Raw genomic sequence first — 18,729 nt, forward strand, 5'->3', positions numbered from 1 at the left:
CACACACACACACACACACACACACACTATAATATATATATATATATATATATATATATATATATATATATATATATATATATATATATATATATATATATATATATATAAATATACACACACACATACTAACATTTCTTTTAGGAATTCAATACAAAATGTGAAACTCGTATATGATATAGATCAGTGGTTCTTAACCTTGTTGGAGGTACTGACCCCCACCAGTTTTATATGCACATCCACCGAACCCTTCTTAATTGGAAAAATAAAATATGATTTTTTTTTCAAATTCAAAACATAGATATATATTTTTCCCAGCATGATATTCGCCATCTTCAACACAGCTGGTTTTATGAGTGTTTCACCAATGGTGTGTGGTTTGCCCAGCTTTGCGATCAGGTAAGCAACTTCGTATGATGCTGTGAGGATCGGTTTGTTGATGGGTACAAAGCCGCGAACAGGCAGAGTAGCCTTTTCATCGAATCTGGCTCTCTTCACCTTGAATTCAGCGAGCGTTGTGTACTTGTATTTTCCATCTCGATGCAGCTTAAGGAAGTGTTCTCTTAGTTTTGCCGGTGCTAGACTAGAATTGCTCAACTTGGCATTGCAAATCATGCCGTTAGGACGCTGACTTCCATCACATTCCGTTATACATGTGAATCCATATTGTACATATTTGTCCGACCACTTTCTTTTTTTGCTCGACATAGTTAGTATGAAGGGATTAAAATATTAAGAAAGAAATCACACGACGTACCATCAAGACAGTTAAGGTTAAGAACCACTGATATAGATTTATCACACACACAGACTGATATATTTTAAGTGTTTATTTATTTTAATTTTGATGATTATGGCTTACAGCTAATAAAAACCCAAAATTGATTATTTCAGAAAAATACAATATTGTAAAAAAGTTTAAAATTGGAGGCTTGTGGTGTCACACTCTAATCAGCTAATTAATTCAAAACACCTGCAAAGGTTTCTTAAGCCTTTAAATTGTGTCTTAGTCTGGTTCAGGCTACACAATCATGGGGAAAGACTGCTGACTTGACAGTTGTCTAGAAGACGATCATTGACACCCTGCACTTTGAGTGTAAGACACAAAGTGCACAAAAAGCTGGATGTTCACAGAGTGCTGTATCCAAACACATTAATGGAAAGTTGAATCGAAGGAATAAATGTGGTAGAATAGGGTGAAACAAAGCCCATTCAAGAATCTGGGGGTTCACAAAGAGTAGACTGCAGCTGGAGTCAGTGCCTCAAGAGCCACCATGCACAGACATATCAATGGGCTACAACTGTTGTATTCCTTGTGTCAAGCCACTCCTGAACCAGAGACAACGTCAGAGGTGTCTTACCTGGGCAAAGGAAGAACAGGACTGGATTGTTTCTCAGTGGGCCAAAGTCTTTTCAAATGAAAGAACATGTTTGCATTTCATTTGGAAATCAAGGTCTCAGAGTCTGGAAGAAGAAAGGAGAGGCACAAAATCCAAGTTGCTTGAGGTCCAGTGAATAGTTTGCACAGTCAGTGGTGGTTTGGGAAGTCATGTCATCTGCTGGACCAACACTGTGCTTGATCAAGTCCAAGGTCAGCACAGCATCTACCAAGAAGTTTTAGAGCGCTTTATGCTTCTCTCTGCTGACCAGCTTTATAGAGATACTGATTTAAATTTCCAACATGGTTTGGGACCCACCCACACTGCCAAAAGTATTAATACCTGTTTTACATTTTCATTTACATTTGCTGCATTTAGCAGATGCTTTTATCCAGAGCGAGGTACAAAAGGGCTTTGAGTCTCTAGCAATGAATAAAAATCTACACTGGTATGCAAGCTACACTTTGTACACTGGTACAAACTTAATATAAATATAACTCTTTAAATCTACAAAGCAAACTTGGAAAGTGCTAATTTAAGTGTTTCAGGAAAAGGTAGGTCTTTAACCATCGCTTGAAAATAGCCAGAGACGCTTATGGACATCTAGGAAAAGTTCATTCCACCACTTCGGTGCCAGAACAGAGAAAAGCCTTGAAGTATACTTACCTCTCATTCTGAAAGAAGGTGGTACCAGTCGAGCAGTGCTGGAGGATCTCAGACAGCGTGGTGCAGTGCGAGATGTGATGAGGTCTCTGATGTAAGATGGTGCTGGTCCATTTTTGGCCTTGTAGGCAAGCATCAGTGTTTTAAATCTGATACGTGCAGCTACTGAAAGCCAGTGAAGGAAGCGCACCAGTGCGGTGGTTTGGGCAGATTAAACACAAGTCATGCAGCTGCATTTTGGATCATTTGCAGTGGACGAATAGCGTTCAGGTAAAAACCTGCGGGCAGAGAGTTGCAGTAGTCCAGTCTCGGAATGACAAGAGACTGAACAAGCACCTGGGCAGCCTGTGTGGACAGAAATGGTCAAATCCTTTGGATGTTGTAGAGAAGAAAACGACAGGAACGAGCCACATTAGCAACATGTGGGGAGAAGGACAGTTCATTGTCCATAGTTACCCCAAGGTTACGAGCAGTGGCTAAAGGGGAGAGCAGAGAGTAATGAAGAGTTATTCTGAGATCTTCTGAGTTATTCTGAGCCCTGGAGATGAATCACCTGAGATGACCAGCAGTTCTGTTTTGCTGGGGTTGAGTTTTAGTTGATGAGCACTCATCCATGAAGATATGTCTGTCAAGCATGCAGAAGCTGTGGTATCTGATGGAGGAAAAGAAAAGATAAGTTGAGTGTTATCTGCAAAGAAGTGGTAAGGAAACCCATGTGAGGATATGACTTCACCAATGGAGTGGGTATAAAGGGAGAAAAGAAGGGGACCAAGTACCGAGCCTTGTGGGACACCAGTGGTGAGTCTGCATGGGGCAGATGTGGATCCCCTACATGTTACCTGGTATGAGCGACCTTCCAGGTAGGAAGCCAACCATTCCCATGCTGTTCCATGTATACCGAGGCTTTTGAGGGTAGACAAAAGAGTCCTGTGGATGACTGTCAAATGCTGCTGAAAGGTCCAGGAAGATAAGTATAGATGACAGCTTGGCTGATCGAGCAGCATGCAGTTTCTCAGAAACAGCCAAAAGGACCGTCTCTGTGGAATGTGCCGCTTTGAACCTAGACTGGTTCGGATCATGGAGGTTGTTCTGTGAGAGATAGACAGACAGTTGGTCAAAAACAGTACGTTCCAAATATTTAGAAAGAAAGGAGAGAAGTGATACCGGTCTGTAGTTGTTGATGTCTGATGGGTCCAGAGCAGGTTTCTTTAAGATAGGAATGACCCTTGCTTGCTTGAAGGTAGTTGGCACATAGCCAGATGTTAAGGCCCCATTGATGATTGTGGAGATGAAGGGCAGGAGATCTTGTGTGATGGTCTGAGGCATTGCTGAAGGGATTGGATCCAGAGGACAGGTGGTGGGATTGCATATTGGATGACTTGCAGTATCTCATCTTCTGTTAAGGTTAAGAAGCTTGACAACAAAGGAGCAGTGGGTTCCTGGCTGTGTTGTGTAGTCATTGTTGGGGAGAAAGTAAAGGTCTGGCAGATTTCCTTAATCTTTTCATCATAGAAAGTCAAAAAGTCAACGTCATTAGCAGTCAGTGAGGATGGAGCAGGTGTGGGAATCATGAGAAAAAAGAGTTAGTAGCAAATCCAAGGGTAGAGAGAAAAATTAGTCAGGGTCAGGAATAGATGAAAAGGTACAGGAAGTTACAGAGGAAGAAGAGATGGAGTGGAGGTTAGGACTGATAAGAAAAACATAAATTGTTTTTCGGTAGAATAGGAAGAGTGATTGAAAAGGAAACCAGGTGATGATCAGAAATTGGAAGTGGAGTGGCGGTCATGTCTGTAGCTGGGGTAGGGCTGGTGAAAACCAGGTCCAGGACATTTCCTCCCTTGTGTGTTGGAGAGCAGCTGTTAAATGTCAAGAAGAATGTATTAAGAAAAGTCAGGAGGCAAGATGACTAAAGTTTGTCAGATGGGAGGTTGAAGTCACCAAGAACTGTCAGAGGGGTGCTATCAGAAGGGAAAGTACTGAGGAGTGTGTCCATCTCCTCTAGGAAGTCTCCAAGGGGATCAGGAGGGCGGTAGATGACAATGATGAAGAGGTTGATTGGAGAGGTAACTGAAACTGCATAGACTTCAAAAGAAGACATGGTTAGATGAGGCAAAGTGAGAGGTGTAATACACCATCTCTGTGACAACAGTAAACCCATACCACCACCTCTACCAGTTTCCCTTGGTGAGTGAGAGAAAGCATAGGCAGAAAACTGAAGTTGAACTGATTGCCGGGAATTTTGTTTGTATCGGCTTTTTAAAATTTTTTACAGTTCGTTTACGTTGGCTCCGTCTTGTCTATTTTTGCTTTTGGAAGAGCGTTTTTTCCCTGTTTGAGGGTTTAAAAGCAGTGAGCGGAGGACATTCCCACCAGAACTACGAACACACACTACAGTAATCACATTAACGTAATTTCTCTGCTATGGTGAACATCCAGTTTATTTAGTGTGTAATGTGTGAAATGTTTAGTCAGTCTTTCTCCGTTGTTAGTGATAATTTTATCTTTGAAAAGTGTAAGCTAGTTTGCTCTTTGACAGAGAAGATCTCAGCATTAGAGAAGTGCATCCAGAGTCTAGAGAGAAGTAGTAAGTGCGAGAGCAGTCCAGGTTCTGCGGGGAAAGTCTGGATGCCCTAGGTGAAGTTAATATTCCCCCGACTCCGGCATTAGAGCCCTCGCAGCGTGGCAAATGGGTGACGGCTCAGCGGCATACTTGCAAAGCCAAAGCTAACGCTAAGGCTTGCCCACGGGAGCACCATTCCTCTTCGCTTCACGTATCCAACCGGTTTGCTCTCCTCAGTGAAGCACCCGCTGAGAAACCTGAAAGAGCTCTGGTTTTAGGAGACTCCATTCTAAGGCATGTGAAATTAGCTAGACCTTTAGGGGCAGCAGCAGCACAGGTTATGTGTATACCGGGAGACAGGGCACCGGACATAGCAGGTCAGCTTAGATTCTTAGAAAAGCTCAGGTTCTCTAAGATAGTTTTTCACACAGGAGCTAATAATATACGCCCTCGTCAGTCAGAGGTTACTAAGAGTAATATTATAGAGGTGTGTAAATTAGCGAAGGCAATGTCTAATGCAGTAACATGCTCTGGTCCCATCCCAATGCGACCAATGTAGCAGGTTGCTAAACTGCTGGATGTCTGAGTGGTGCTCCAAAAACAATGTGGGCTTCATTAATAATTAGAGCATTTTTGAGGGCAAGGCTGGCCTGTTAGGGCGGGAAAGTCCATCCCACTCGGGAAGGTGCTGCTCTTCTTTCTTGTAGTATAGGTCATAGTCTCAGAACAGCACTGGTTAACAAGTGACTGTCTAGAGCCAGGGCCAGGGACCGTCTGCTAGCTGCACAGAGTCCTCATTCAGGATCCACCAAATTGAGACTGTGTCTGTCCCCAGAGCGAAACCAAAATATAGGAATTCTCAGAAAGTCTGTTTTAGTAACCTGATTAACATTAAATTAAATAGGACTGAAGGCACAGCAGGCACCTCTGATCTAAAGATAGGATTGCTGAATATTAGATCTCTCATGTCAAAAGCGCTTACTATAAACGAAATTATTACCGACCAGGAGTTTATTATAATGTGTTTGACAGAAACGTGGATTAAACCAAATGAATATGTAGCATTAAATGAAGCGAGTCCTCCTGGGTATAGTTACATACACCAACCCCGTCTAAATGGCAGAGGAGGTGGAGTCGCAGTTATTTATAATAATAATCTAAACGTCACACAAAAGACTAAACACAAATGTAAAACATTTGAAGTTCTTTACACCAGCATAAAATATTCAGTGTCCAAAAGCAGGTCCAGTCAGTCAATTCCACTAATTATTATTTATAGACCCCCAGGGCCCTACTCTGATTTTCTCATAGAATTTGCAGATTTCATCACAAATTAGCTACTTCTTTAGACAAAGCATTAATTATTGGTGACTTTAATATTCATTTTGATAATCAGGAAGACTCCTTAAGAGCAGCAGTTGTGTCTATTCTAGATTCAGTTGGAATTAATCAGAATGTTATAGGACCCACTCATAGTGGTGGACACACTCTCGATTTGTTGTTAACATTTGGATTAAAAATAAAAAACTTAGTCATAATTCCACATCTGAAGCTATTTCAGACCATTATCTCATCTCTTTTAAAATCTGTCTCAGTCATTGCATTACTAAATCACCACGTTATCGTGTTAAGCGTACCTTCACGTCAGCTACAGCAGCACATTTTATCAATAATCTTCCAGAAATTACGATATTAGATAGATCTCCGTCTGACCACGCAGAGCTCGACTGGGCCACTGAATACCTAGAATCAACGTTACGTTATACTCTAGATGATGTAGCTCCCCTTAAGACCAAAATGATCAGGGATAAAAAACGAGCACAGTGGTATAATGATCATATACGCACTTTAAAACAGTCGGAAATTAGAACGTAAATGCCGTCAAACAAAATTAACAGTATTTTAAATAACATGGAAGGAGAGCCTCCTAAATTATAGAAAATCTCTTAGTGCTGCTAGATCAGCATATTTCTCCACCCTCATAGAAAATAACAAGCATAATTGTAGATTTTTATTCATCACGGTAGCAAAATTAACAGGGAATAAAAGCACTGCACTAACATGCACACCATCATTAGGTAGTAATGATTTCATGAACTTTTTTAATAATAAAATTAAAAACATCAGGCAAGAAATCCAGACGGATAATATAAATCCTAATTATTTTACAAGTAACCCATGAGAATGAATTCATTTAATTAATTTCCTCATCAAAATCATCAATTTTCGATGCATTCTCGATCCCTTGACTACAAGTTTTTTAAACAAATAACTCCAGAGGTAATTGAACCTGTTTTAAAAATAATAAACTCTTCCATTAGCACTGGTTGTGTACCAAAATCCTTCAAACTGGCAGTTATCCACCCCCTAATTAATAAACCTGACCTTGACCCATGTCAGCTGTCCAACTACAGACCAATATCCAATCTCCCATTTATTTCCAAAATTTTAGAAAAGGTTGTAGCACAGCAGTTATGCTTACACCTACTTATGAATAACATTTTTGAAATGTATCAGTCAGCATTTCGGCCTCATCATAGCACAGAGACGGCGCTAGTTAAGGTGGTAAATGACCTGTTACTGGCCTTTGATCAGGGTTTTGTCTCCTTACTTGTTTTGCTTGACCTTAGTGCAGCTTTTGACACCATTGATCACACTATACTACTTGCTAGACTTGAGAACGTTGTTGGAATAAAGGGAACAGCTCTATCTTGGCTTAGGTCTTGTTTGATTGATCGCTATCAGTTTGTTGATGTAAATGGTGAAGGTAAATTTTGGTGTTCCTCAAGGATTTGTCTTAGGCCCTCTGCTTTTCTCTTTATATATGCTGCCTCTTGGTCAAATTATTCATAAACATGGGATTCACTTCCATTGCTATGCTGATGATACACAGATGTATATTTCAGAGAGAGATCATCTTAACAATGTTGAGAAGTGTGTAAAGGACATTAGACAGTGGATGCTTGATAACTTTCTTCTCCTGCTCAACTCAGATAAGACGGAAGTACTTTTACTAGGACCACATTCAGCAAGAAGCAAACTTTCCGATTTCGGAGCATCTCTGGATGGTGTTTCTGTTTCAGCATGTACGGCTGTCAAAGACCTTGGTGTTATTATTGACGCTAGTCTTTCCTTTGAGGCTCACATGAATAATATCACCAGGATCGCCTTTTTTTAATTTAGAAATATTGCTAAAATTAGAAATATGATGTTGTTACAGGATGCAGAAAAACTAGTTGCAAAACATGCTTTTGTTATTTCTAGATTAGACTACTGTAACACTTTACTGTCTGGGTGTGCAAATAAGTGCATAAATAAGCTTCAGTTAGTTCAGAATGCAACAGCAAGAGTCCTCACTAGATCTAGGATATATGACCACATCACCCCTGTTTTAATCAGTCTACACTGGCTCCCAATCAAATCTTGCATTGATTTTAAAATACTACTACTGACATATAAAGCACTTAACGGTCTCACACCGCAGTAGCTGAGTGAACTTCTGTACCAGTATGATCCTCACAGACTACAGCAGGGGTTCAGATCTTTCTCTTATAAAGCCCCACAGTTATGAAACAGCCTTCCAACCAGTGTTCAGGACCCAGACACAGTCTCAGTTTTTTTTCTTAGGTAAAGGCTCAGATCTGGAGGGAACATGGATATAGAGTGTTTGGTGAACTGGGATATTTGTATGCTGTCGTCCCCTCACATTCACACGTTCACTCAGGTTTGTTGATGGTGGTGTGGTGGGTCGTCTCTTATCCCAGAGATTTCATCCCAGAGTATTACCTTGTGGTTCTCCCTTTTAGTTATGCTGCTATAGCGAATCCAAACTGCACAGTGACATTAACTTTCATACAACAATAAGGACACTTAATAATCTATATCCTTCTCTTCCTGTCACCCTCTTCTCTCTCTCTCTCTCTCTCTCTCTCTCTCTCTCTCTCTCTCTCTCTCGGTCGGGTTAAACTTGCTCCTGAGGCTCCAGTGACCATTGTTCCTGCCCCTCTCCCCTCCGTGGATCTTCCCACTTCGTCCAGGCCTGCCTCTGGATAGTGTTCTCTTCGACTGGAGGCCACTCTGTGCAGCTTGGGACGGTTTCTCATCAACGCCTTGGGTGGTTCCATGAAATTCAGGAGTAAGAACGGGCGCTTTGAGGATGGATTGGACTGTGGTTAATGTCAACAGTCTCCTACACTGACTCAGGAATACAGTTCGCTTCTGATCATCAACACTGTACCCCCTAACATTGTATATCTGCTTCAAATGGACATTCGGTGCAACCCAGATGAGGATGGGTTCCCTCCTGAGTCTGGTTCCTCTCAAGGTTTCTTCCTTATGCCATCTCGGGGAGTTTTTCCTTGCCACAGTTGCTCATCAGGGACAAACTTACTTACAAAGAACATATTTACTTTTAATCACCACATTATCTGTGTAAAGCTGCTTTGAGACAATGTTCAGTGTTAAAAGCGCTATACAAATAAAAATGAATTGAATTGAATTAATAACAGAGCAGCTGGGTTAGCAGTGTTCTGTGGGGATATCCAGGTCTCAATAAGTGCCAGAAAGTGAACTGGGAAGCCAAGGCTGTGAAAGTCAGCTTTCCTTACAGCAGACTGGCAATTTCAGAGCCCACCTAGCACTACTGTTTGAGATTGAGACAACAGAGGAGGATAGATGAGGTTACTGGCAATGTGACCTCTGTTCTGTGGATGGGAACGTCTGCGTCTGTAAGAGGTGACTAGAGATGGGTTTAAGACACGTACTGATCTCCCAATTTGAAATCAATGTATGAATTTCAAAAGTAAAAATATAAGAAATTATAAATAAACACTAAGAGTTACTGGCCTTAGGGGGGTTACCTACAACCACAAGAGCGCCTTTAATATAAGTGAGTAAGCCCTGCCCACAATTTACACCTCAAGTGAGACTGAAAATACCCTTGATTAATCACATGACAGAACTAATAAGCCCAGACCAACACTCTAGAATCAACTGAGTTAAGTAGATATACAAAGTTAGAATCCTACATTACCAGAAGAGAGTAGATTCACGATAGAGCTTAAGGACAATGGTATCCATGTGCTTGATTGGCCAGCAAACTCGCCCACCGAAACCCCATGGAGAATCTATGGGGTATTGTAAAGAGGAAGATAGGAGTCACCAGACAACGTAGAAGAGCTGAAGGCCTGTGCTTCCATAACACGTCAGCAGCGTCACAGACCAATTGCCTCCATGCCATGCCGCATTGCTGCAGTAATTCATGCAAAGGGAGCCCCAAATGAGTATTAAGTTCTGTACATGTTCATACATTTTTCCATAGTCCAACATTTCTGTGTTCAAAAATTTCTTTGCATATTAATTTTATTATTTATTTTATTTTTCTAAAGTAATATTTACATTTTCTAAAAGAGAGTGAATTTTGGGTTTCCATTAGCTGTAAGTTATAATCATCATTTGCGGCATTTATCAGAATTGAATTCGAGTTATATTTATATTAAGTTTGTAATCTTGCGTACCAGTGTAGATTTATTAATTACTAGAGATTTCAAGCACTTTTGTACGTCGCTCTGGATAAGGGCGTCTGATAAATGCATCAAATGTAAATGTAAATATGTATATATGTGTTTCGTACCTGAATCAATCCACCTCATACATCATTATGGTACCGAGGCTATAGAACCCATCAATATTATACAGCAACATAGTATAACAACGCGCTGCATCACCGACTGGTATTACTTTAACAAGAATTGATATCAACCTTATATATTCTCAGATTCAAAACACTGATGCTTGCCTTCAAGGCCCAAAAATGGACCAGCACCACATTACCTCGGAGACCTCATCACACCTCGCACTGCACTTTGCTGTCTGAGATCCTCCAGCACTACTCGACTGGTACCACCTTCTCTCGGAATGAGAGGTTAGTAATACTTCAAGGCTCTTCTCTGTTCTGGCACTGAGATGGTGGAATGAACTTCCCCTAGATGTCTGAACATTGGAGTCCCTGGCTATCATTAAGCGCTGGTTGAAGACCTACCTCTTCCTGAAACATTTAAATTAGCTCATTCATTGCTAGAGACTTAAAGCACATTTTGTACATCGCTCTGGACAAGGGCATCTGCTAAATGCCGTAAATGTAAATAGATAATAATTCTGGGTTTTCTGTGCATTTATTTTTTTCATGCTTTACAGTTTTCCTGGTGATTTTAAATTACGGCAACTTGTAATGTGACAGCTGAAACCTGATACGATAGAAACTTGCATACAGACACTCGGTTGTCCTAAATACAGGGCACCTGAGAGAAACGCCATGAAATGAAGAGGATAGACTATTGGGAATAATTTAATACATATTCATACATATTAAAATGTTAGCCATTTATTCTGATAGAGTTTAGGGCATAAGAGAAGGCCTTGGTGGGACTGATGGACTTCCTCTGAAAAATACTGTATGTATGTATTTATGTATGTATGTATGTATGTATATATATATATATATATATATATATATATATATATATATATATATATGAAATGGTTCCCTATTTCCCTAAGCATGCTCAGTCGGCTCTCGAGGGAATCGGCTATTAGCATTTTAGCCGTGTGGCTATGCGCTCCCGCCTGCTGGCCGAGCTCCCATTCCCCGAGGAGAGCGCTCGTTTGGCGGTTCCTTCTCCCGGTGCGTGTAACACGGTGCTCCATATTTCTTCTCTCCTCGGATAGTGCTCTTCCTCGCGGCTCACTCCCGCTTTGCCGAGGCTAGCGGCACCAGCGGTCGTGCGGCTCACAGGCTGATCTGGGGGAAGGCGTGGAGTTGGATGAGTCCTCTCCAGCCTCCCCTGCCGGGTCGAGCACCTGCTCTTTGGGGAAGCATGCTTGGCGGCTGCGTCTTCTCCCTGTGCGAGCGGCGCGGTGTTACATGTCTCTTCCTCCGAGGAGGAAGGGATGGTGGACGCTAGCAAGCCCATGGACTCCTCACAGTCTGTGCTGTACGAGGTGCTCCTTGAGGTCGTGTGTCCAAACTCGAGCTAGCTTGACCGATCGAGGAGCAGAAGCAGCATGCACCCAGTGAGCTGGATGAGCATTTCCTGCGCCCTGTGTCACAGCCTCAGCGCCTTCCACAACCTGCACACTGAGGTGTCCGGTTCCTGAAAGAGACATGTATGCGGCGCGTGCTTTTCCCAATGTTCCTCGCTGCTCGCGAACGTAGTTGGGACTAAGTAGTGCGGCTACGGGATGATGTCGCTTGTGGAAAAGATGCTAGCTAGCTATTTCTCCCCAAGTGTTGCATCGCTGAAGGCTTCGGTTTGCCTACAAAGAGCCACTTTGGCTCTTGTAGGTAGGGCTATGCGGCAGGTCAGGCTACGAGTTGCTTCCACACGACGAGTGTGTTGCAGGCATACCAGGCTGGCCCGCTATAAGAGATGGCGAGGGCTTCTTTCTGAGTGCTACGGTGGCCCCTCCTGGCCTGATCTGGTGGCGCTGTAGGTAAAGGCGATTGCTGGCAGGTTCAGGAGACCGTGGCGGCGTTTCAGTGGTACTTCCTTACCGCTACAGTGGGGCTGCTTGGCGGCAGCCTCGGCCTAGTACGTCCGGGCACCACGTAGCCTGGAAAGAGAGTGTTGCCACCCAGTTTCCGCAAGGAGGTCCCAGGGGCCCCTGGCGACGCTCTAAGCCCAAGGAGGGGCTGGCTGACCTAAGGATCGTCCTCACCTCTAATAAACGGGCCATGGTGCGTAAGTGCTGACGGCTTACATCTTGGAAGGTGGTGTACAACTCATGCTACGATGCTCGTCCCTCCCTGGCACAACTGGGAGGCCAGTTTGTCAGCCCTGCCACAGAATGTGTTGCAGGGAGCAGCCTTCCTCCAGCAGTTAACATCCTCCATTTCTGCCCAATAGTTTGTTGCAGGTGGGGGAGATCCACCACCTCCCAGGAGGCTTCAACAGTCGCAGTACGCTGCTCCAGCTGTTTGGGTTCAGGAGGACTGTCTGCTAGCCCCTTCCACGGGATATGTTTTAGGGTGCAACTTTCCTCCGGTTCGCCCCACGTATTTCCGCCTAAAAGATCTCTCCAGCCGCTCTGAGTGGGTCAGAGGCCAGCCCCGATTATTAATGATTGGTTGATATTGGCTCATTCAGAGCACCAGGCAGTTCAGCATCGAGAGTCATTCTCGCCTGCATGAAGGAACTGGGGTTCAGACTGAACGCCGGGAAGAGTGTACTTTCTCCAGTACAGAGAACCACTTTTCTGGGCATGGTGTGAGACTCAGCCAGGTTGCAGGCACGGTTGTCTCCCGCCCAGATCGAAGTCATCCTCACTGCAGTCAGGAGGGTAAGAGAAGGCCAGCCACTCACTGTGAAGCAGTTCCAGAGGCTGCTGGGTCTTATGGCTGCAGCATCCAGTGTAATCCCACTCGGCCTCCTTCACATGAGACCCCTCCAGTGGTGGCTCCGGGGCAGAGGGTTTGCCCCCAGAGTGAGTATCGTACAATCGCGGCGTGCCCTTCGAGCCTGAGGTAGTAGAGACCCTACTCCATTCCAGAGCTCCCTCCATGAGCCGCATGGTGGGGGCTGTTCATGTCATGGTGTGAGCACCATGACTTCCACCCAGTTAACTGCCCTATTGGTTCAGATCTGGAGTTCTTACAGGAACAGTTTGCCACAGGGTTAACCCCTTCAACCCTGAAGGTTTACATGTCCACCATCACGGCATATGTCACCTCGCCTGCGAGCCAGTCGCTGGGTAGGCACCCTCTGGTGACACGTTTCCTCCACGGCGCCCGTAGGCTGAGGCCCGGGACGTGACCCAGAGTGCCTGTCTGGGACTTGGCAGTTGTGTTGGTGGCTCTATCCGAGCCCCCCTTTAAGCACTTGGCCGATGTGACCCTTAGGTACCTGTTGTTCAAGATCGCCTTTCTTTTGGTGATTTCCTCTCTAAAGGGGCTCTGGGGTCTGCAGGCTCTGTCCGTGGCGCCATCCCGCCTGAATTTTTGCCCCTGGCTTGGCCAGAGTGTTTCTGTATACAAAACCTGGGTATGTACCTAAGGTGCCTACGGCTACCACACGACCTGTTGTGTTACAGGGATTCTGCCCTCCTCCGTTTCTAGCCCACGGCCAGGAGATACAGAACCGACTGTGTCCAGTGCGAGCATGAGTCCATGGAGGAAGTCCTATTGGCCTATTGGCCAGATTTCACACGTGGTTCAGAGCGTGGACAATGCAGGAGCGTTCCCAAAGCGTTTCGAAAACATTATTATTATTTAAAACAATTTAAGGCGATGCTGCACAATGCATGAATCTAATTGGTCAAAAGGTTATTAATGCACATCACCATGCTTTGTCAAATTGTCCTGGATTTAAACGCCCCCTATCAATCCTCTGACGCTGCGATGCCTCCTTTGGACAGAAAAGTTTTGGAGGAGCCCAATACTCCTAACAGACCGTTTGCTAAAAGATTTGGTGCTTGTGGGATTTACAGACGGCCCAATTTCTGCCCAAAAAATGCAGCTTATTCTCTGACAAAAAAAGGCTTTCTGGATATTACTGCCACTAGCTTTTAAAAAATACAGAAGGAACTATATGAGCTGTGGGATATTTTGCAGAGCTCTGTGGTGTGTGACAGAAATTAACGCTGAAACAGGCCACGTTAATAACTAGAAACAAAAATTTTCATCTTTAGTCACCTCAAGTTCTTTTTTTTAGTTTCCACCATGGCATTCCACCCTGATAGACCAATTAGAGGGTTTGTCATTGTCTCCCCTGGTGTAATAACACCTCAATATTCATGACCATTGACACATCCTCGCATACAGCCTTTCCTAAAGCAAAAGGCGTCACACATGTAAATCAAAGTATTGCTTATGTGAATGTGTAAACAGGTTGTTTTGGACAACAATGTTGTAACAAAAATTCTTACTGAAAATGTTTAAACTTGATTTTACACAAACATTTTAACACAAACATGTACATGCATGTTACTCACATATTAATATAGCAGAACCTACAGTATATTGTATTGTCACAGTATTGTGAGAGTTTTGCCATTAACATACTATAGGTAACTGAAATAAGAACCATTTTATCTTTAAAAAATCTCCAGGATTAAAAAAAAAAGATATCAGACCTCTGAGTTAACATAAAATATGGATTTATATTAATCCGCCTCTTCTTGTACATTTACTAAGACTTGCTGTTTCTAAACAGATTTCAAATCACTAATAATATTTTGATCATTTTAAAAACCTCCTTTCGAAACACTTAAACTAGCACTTATTTTCCCTGTTGGTTAATTGTCTTTATTTATATACAGTATAAAAAAAAGTGGGATATAATTCTTCCCAAACGAGTTTTAGGCTGGTTGTATCCTAATTTATCCTGAGCAACCTAGTGAAACAGTGTTCACTTCAAAGCATTTTTGTATGTCACTCTGGATAAGGGGGTCTGCTAAATGCAGTAAATGTAAGTGTTGTGGTAAAAGTAAATTTGCATTGAGTCTGCCTGCACCCGGTCATTAATAATTTCTTACTTACTTTCTTACTTCAAACTTAGGTCTGACTAGCCATGATTGGCCTCACTGAGATCAACTCGTATATTGGGACTGTAAAATGTCGAGATAGGGAAGTTCTGTCTACATCCAGATCAGTTAGGCAGGTGGTCTTCATTGGCAATATCTACCTTGTAGAGCTAGACATTCTCCTCGGGGCAAGATGCCTAAGCAGACAGTTGGCCTTAACAATTTTTATACACCTTAAAACCATTCCATGCTGTCCATAACAAGCTCTGCTTGTAGCTTTGATGTGGCAAAACCCCTGTTGTTATACTGCTGTTTTCCTCAATTGTTACAACTCCCAGCTGGGAGGAGAGCATTAGTACTGACTGATAAGCAGGATTTAATGTATTAACTGTTCCCTCAGACTAAATTACTGAGGACTGTGATCAGTCTAAGAAACACATCTGAATGCTAGAGCCTATAGCAAATCAGACATTATAACTGTTTTGTGAAAAGTGTTCACTTCACAGGCTGAAACCAGTGCACTGCCCCATTCCTTAGATCTTTGGAGCAACCTTGTGGTAAATTTATGATTTAAGACACATTTGATAACACTGATTGTGAATTAATCTATTTACCTGCAGCTTTTGATGAGGGTGGCCCCAGACAGTTCCTGAGAAAGGAGTTAGGCCGGTGGCAACATAGCACTGAAACTTAAATTTTTAGATATACACAAGCCACTTCACAGATTATTTTAATGAAATTATGCAGTTTAATAATGACATTTGAAACAAGTATTTAAAATTTAGCCGTATATAATTGATGAAAAACAAAGCAAAAAAAATATTTTTTGGGTGACATAGATTTTACAAATACAGGTCCATTATTTCCACCAGAGGGCAGCATCGTGTTGTATTTAACCCGAAACAGATGTTTGAATGCAAGAACCTGCAGCACACTGACCCTTGTCTTTACATGGTTGTTGTTTTGTGCACTGTTTTGCTTTCAGTTACTAAAGCCAGTACATTTGATCTAACTTTCAAATGTTAGGTTTTGATTACATTTCAAAAACAATTTATTGTAGCCATACACTACCATATGCAGTAAACATGCTGTTATCAACTGCCCTTGATTAAAAGCAAAAAAAAAAAAAAAAAAAGTTTTTTTACTTTTTACCAAGTACAATTTGCATACACCAGAATTTCTGTACAGGTAGAAAAGCTAAAATATATTTTAAAATTATAATATGTGGAACACATAGATAAGTGACAGAATTTGTCCTTAATTATTCTGTGTTGACCTTTAGGAAGTGGAAGCACTGCAACAAAGACACAAATCTATTGATTGGATGGCTAAGGTTTTTCACAATCTTCCTGGATTAAGGTGGTAAAAATGTTGGCTGGGATTTTAAACCAGGGTGTTAATGTAACACCATGACCAGACCATGACAGATTTTGCACAATGTGAACACCAAGGGATCAGAAACTGATCCGCTTTCTCCACTTGAACCCATTAATCTTAAGGGGTAGTAGCGTTTCTCCTGTTTCATGGAATTCTTTTGTCTTGCTGACATTTACAAAAAGGTTCTTCTACTCAAACCAGTTCTCCATGCTTTTAATCTCATCCAAGTAAGCCTTCTCTTTGAAATCTGAGATCAGACCCACAACAAACCCATTGTCAACAAATTGACAATGGTTTTGGAATTGAAAGTGGCCATACAGTCATAAGTATAGAGTGAGTACAGCAGGTTGCTCTAAAATCAACCAGTGCTGAGGTTAAGGGATCATTAGACATATCTGCCTACCCATTCTGCTTTTGTTCTGTTCTATTAGAACTTTGGAGATCCTCTGACACAATGGCAGGATTAAGTCCCTTGTCTTCCAAATTAGTGGAGAGTTTGGAGGAATTGCACTGTTAAATGCTGAACTGTAGTTAGCAACCAGCATTTGAATCTATTTTCCCATGTGTGTGCGTGCGTGTGTGCGTCATCGGTTGAGTGACTGGGATTGCATGCAGATTGCTATAAGTCTACTATTAGAAACGATGATCACTGAGGCATGACGGCTGGGGTTTCTCTGAGAGATGAATGATAATCTTTCGTATAAAGCATGAGAGCTCTACCATTTATTGAAAAAGAAAAGGTTAAATAGCTCAATGAACACCAGGGCTAACCGGTCAGTGCAGTTTCTAATGATCTAAGCTGTAATGCCAACTCATCCTACTAGTGTAATAGAATTTATTTTGTTCCGTCTTAAAAAGGCCTGTGTTTGCACTGCCGCAGCCATAAGGAATTCGGTAAACGAGATTTAGAGAAACAAGATTCAGATAGCAAAAGCTTCAATTTAATGCAGAAGGTTTAAGTGTATTTAAACATTACAGGGTGTGTCCTTGTCAAAGTTATGTCCTTGTAAGCACGTATGTGCAAGTATAGGTACAGGATCAGTTCTCTCACTCACACGCACACACAAAGATCAAAAGCACACAGGCATAGAAAATTGTGACATCCCATGAGCAAGATATCTATCTTTAAAAGAACAGGGAGAGCGTGCCGAGGATAAAGATGCTTCATCAGTACGACTATATAGTGAAGAACCCGTTTTTAAATCTCAATTCAGTTAATTGTGTCATGTGTAGGGTGTCAAAGATTGTCTTCTGGACAACTGTCAAGTCAGCAGTCTTTCCCCGTGATTGTGTAGCCTGAACTAGACTGAGACACCATTTAAAGGCTCAGGAAACCTGTGCAGGTGTTTTGGGTTAATTAGCCAATTAGTGTGACACCACAAGCCTCCAATATCGAACTTTTTCACAATATAAAAATTTTAAGAGATTTGGGTTTTCATTACCGCCTTGTGCAACCTTAATGGCTGGGGTTGGTTCCCTGACTGGGTATCAGACCCGGGCCACAGCGGTGGGAGCGCCGCATCCTAACCACTAAACCACCAGGGAACCTATTACCTGTAAGCCATAATCATCAGAATTTAAATAAATAATTGTAAATATTGAAATATATCAGTCTGTGTGTGATGAATCAATAAAATATAAAGAGTTTCACTTTTTGTATTGAATTACTAAAATAAATCTACTTTTTAATGATATTCGAATTAATTGTGATGCACCTGTATGTTCATTTGTTTCTAAGATGTTTATATGTAATAATTCTTTATTTACATATCGGGTGTGTGTTTGTCATATTGTTTCTTGTTTCTTGTTGGATTGTGTAACACCACCCCATTTAAATATACAGTCTAAGTAGTGTCAAAAACATAAAAAGCAGGTGTGTTTCTTTCTGTCAGTTGTCTGTTATTGCATTATTGTAATGATGAAAATTTTGTTATTTTGGTGGCATGTATTATAGACAATATACCACTGTTCGAGGATGAATCCAATAAATGTTTTAAAAGAGCAACATAATATATAGATATTTAGTATGAAACGAAACTGCTGGTAGTGTCGGCTTAAATGGCTTAAGTCAAGCTCTAAAAGCTTGATTTATGTTGTTTTCATGAGATCATTTAAATCAATTGCATTGACACAGTAATTCTGACATACAAGTTATGTTGGATTCCATTTACACGCTTAAAAGAAACTACAGTATGTACGTCACAACACCAGTTTACAATTTTAAATAAACAT

This window comes from Silurus aristotelis, assembly GCF_946808225.1.
Source record: "Silurus aristotelis genome assembly, chromosome: 27".
In the NCBI taxonomy this organism is placed as follows: domain Eukaryota; kingdom Metazoa; phylum Chordata; class Actinopteri; order Siluriformes; family Siluridae; genus Silurus; species Silurus aristotelis.